The 3256-nt window shown below is 35.0% G+C and overlaps 1 long non-coding RNA gene across 1 annotated transcript; it reads right to left on the bottom strand.

Annotated features, from left to right (window-relative positions):
• Positions 1 to 414: 414 nt before the first annotated feature.
• On the bottom strand, positions 415 to 2674 carry LOC122647615. Its single transcript, XR_006330939.1, has 2 exons — positions 2604 to 2674; positions 415 to 480 (listed from the first exon to the last, which is right to left on the bottom strand). It is a non-coding gene; the product is annotated as an uncharacterized LOC122647615 (long non-coding RNA).
• Between the last annotated feature and the right edge of the window lie 582 nt (positions 2675 to 3256).

Below are 3256 nucleotides of genomic sequence, written 5' to 3'. Positions count from 1 at the left end.
CCTCATTTTAACGTATTATTTACTGTCATTTTATTCCAAGAATAGTGCTACTCGGGTATTTTTTTGTCATTTTTCAGGTTTAGGGGCATTTTGGTAAAAGTGGAGAATACATGTCTAATTGGACCGCCAAATGCCAAATAATAAACCAACTTCGACTAACATCAATAACTCTTTTAAAATCAAAACAAAGTACACTTGTTAATAATGGAGAGGAAGGAAGATGGGAACGATAGAAGAATAACTAAAAAAAAACCTTGTAAATTCCTTGTACATGCAAAGCTAGTTTCCATCTTCTTCACTTGGCAAGGTTGAGGAATTAGTCCTACTTTTAGTTCTCTGCCTTCTTCAACAGCTTTGCATCTTCCTTCTTCTATTTGATTTTAACAATGGAACAGTTATTTCCCATCTTTTCTATTTAAGAAAATGTTACTTTTCTTGCTTGCATCCACATGTGCATTTTTCAATATTTTTGTTGAGCTTCTGCAAGAGAGGGAGAAAAGTTAAGATATATTGTTGAATAATTCACTCTCAAGGTGCCAATAATAATAACCAAATGATTGAGTCTTCAGATGTTTAAGGATTTATCCAATAATCCATGTAATAGGTGAAATTCTAATGTTAATTACAACAACAAAATAAAGAATTAGGCAAAATATATAGAAAAAAATGGGGTGGGTAAATTTTAAATGTAATGGATAAATTTAAGTTATCCGGAGGACAGAAGAACTATCATAATATTCTTTTTTTTTTTTAATTAGGTGGGTCTATGGAAATAAATTTTTTTTTTTGCTAAAAGGTCATGTATATTAAGAAGAAAAAATAAAGTACAAAAGGAGCTGGTCGAGCTGGTAACCAACAAAAATCGAGTAAAAGCAAACCCCACCTACGACAAAGCCATCAGAGGGGAAAGCAACTAAATGAACCAAACAAAATAAAGAAACAAAACTAGAACAGATTAAGACAATCTGAATCTAGGCCTTCTCTGAGCATCCACCCGCAGCTCCTCCTCCACATGACCAGGCCATGAAAGAATCGGAGTTGAGACTTCAAACTAAGCGGCTGACTTTGCAAGGAAATGAAGCATTGTTTAACATTTCTTAATATACTATGTCGTATTGTAATATGATACAAGGGGTTCTCTTATTGAAACCTTACAAGGTGTCAAATAATTTGTAACTTTACTTTTTTCTCTCTTTTAGCTAGTATAAAACTCCATTTGGGAGGCTAGCTGCATTTGGGTGCCTAGAATATGTAGATTAAGGAAGGAGTAGTGGGGCGTTCGGTGGAAACGAAACTTGAGTTTTCCTATAGTTGTTTGGTTGCTCGAGAAACTATATCTAATGTTGCAACAAATAACTTTATTATTGTATTTGGTTCTCTAGAAAATGACAAAAAAAAAAAAAAAAGAAAAGATAAATTTTGGAAAGGGGAAGGTTGGTAGGAGGTAACAACCTTCATCATCTTCGCTCCTAAAATTTATATTTTTTAATAGGACTCAGTTTTTATGCATGGCCGTGTACGTATAAGGTTGTGCCTTTCAACCGTTGCATGGTGGCGGACAAAAATATAATAACTTATTTCCCTCTCTCCCCATCCAATAGTTGAAGGCTAGATCGAGTACATAAATCGGCCATGCATAAAACCTTTTGCCTTTTTAATATGAAATCTAGAGGAAAAAGAAAAGAGAAAAGAGAAACTAATATAAAGGAATATATACAAAAATCTGTGGGTGAATATTTCCTACTTCAGAAACATATAAAAGAAAAAAGAAAAAATATAAGATTATATATAAGAAAATTTTGAGGATGAATATTTTCTACTTCTAGAAACAAATGAACGAAAAATTAATCTTCCATCTTCCATTTCTTTACAAAAATAGTTTAATATTCCATCAAAATACTCATTTTTCTGGTTTTCTACATGGAAATATTGTACTGTTCAAGAGAACCACACCCATCTTTAGGGCTTGAAACCATCAAGCTACATTACGTGTAATTCAATTAATAGCATGTAATAAGGCATAGCTTCATCAAAATGTAGAGAAAATAAAAAAAGAGAAAAAAAGGGAGGGTTTCTAACAATGGCATAGTAAGAAGGAATCGCATACTATAACAATGAGGGTTGGAAAATGGTATCATTCATATGGTGCCTACGTAGAACTCATATAATCAAAATAAGAGAGTAAATGTCAATGTAGACCTAGGGATGTAAACGGATTGGATTCGGCTCAGATAGTGCTGTATCCGCATCGGCATCCGGTTAGCTTTTAGATGGATTCGGATAGTGCTAAATGGATACGGACATGGATTCGGTTATTCATTTACACCCCTTATGTAGACCTGGGGTGTGGTGGGGTCGACATGGTTCGCTATCATTTGCACCCTTGTAGACCCCCCTTGTTTATTATGTGAGAAGAGTATAAAAAAAAAATCTATATAACGGCGGCGCATACTTCCTTTCCAATAAAATAAACTTTAGTTTGTCATGTGTCCAGAAAATTAAAGTAAAGCACAAATTGATTTTGTGTGTGAATTTTACTGATCCTAATGACTTCATGTTTTCATTTTTCTCACACCTTACAAATGAGTTAATTTTTAACGAACCTGCACTTGGCCCTGGAGGCATTTGATATGTTGCACTGCCAAATCCAACATGTCTGCCGTATTTGTTTGCTACAATGACATTCAAATTTAGGTTGAGAGAGAGAGAGAGAGAGAGAGAGATATTAGGGTTATTTATAGGTTAATGAAAGAGAGAGAGATTAGGGTTATTTATAGGTTAATGAAAGAGATCAAGAGAGAAAGATTAGGGTAATTTATAGGTTAATGAAAGAGAGAGACATTAGGGTTATTTATAGGTTAATAAGACAGAGAGAGAGAGAGAGAGAGATAGAGAGAGATTAGGGTTATTTATAGGTTAATAAGATAGAGAGAGAGAGAGAGAGAGAGAGAGAGAGAGAGAGAGAGAGAGAGAGAGAGAGAGAGAGAGAGAGAGAGAGATTAGGAAATATGCGGTGGGCGCTTCAATAGGGAAGCTCCCTTCTAGGGGGAGTGTGTCAGCCTTTGGTATTGTTGCCAAAGGGGGAGAGAGCACTTGGTGTTGCCAACAATGCCAAAGGGGGAGATTGTTGAGTTTTGGCAATGTTTGAAGGATATATGTTGTCATTCTTGGCAGCAGTACAGTAGTGTTAGTGTTTGGAAGGTGCTTGAAATGTTGAAAATGTGTTTGGAATGGTGCACATGTTTCTTGTATGATT

The sequence above is a fragment of the Telopea speciosissima genome, unplaced genomic scaffold (genome assembly GCF_018873765.1).
Source record: "Telopea speciosissima isolate NSW1024214 ecotype Mountain lineage unplaced genomic scaffold, Tspe_v1 Tspe_v1.0093, whole genome shotgun sequence".
In the NCBI taxonomy this organism is placed as follows: Eukaryota; Viridiplantae; Streptophyta; class Magnoliopsida; order Proteales; family Proteaceae; genus Telopea; species Telopea speciosissima.
The sequence above is the reverse complement of the archived record's forward strand: the minus strand, read 5'-3'. Positions and strand labels throughout refer to the sequence as shown.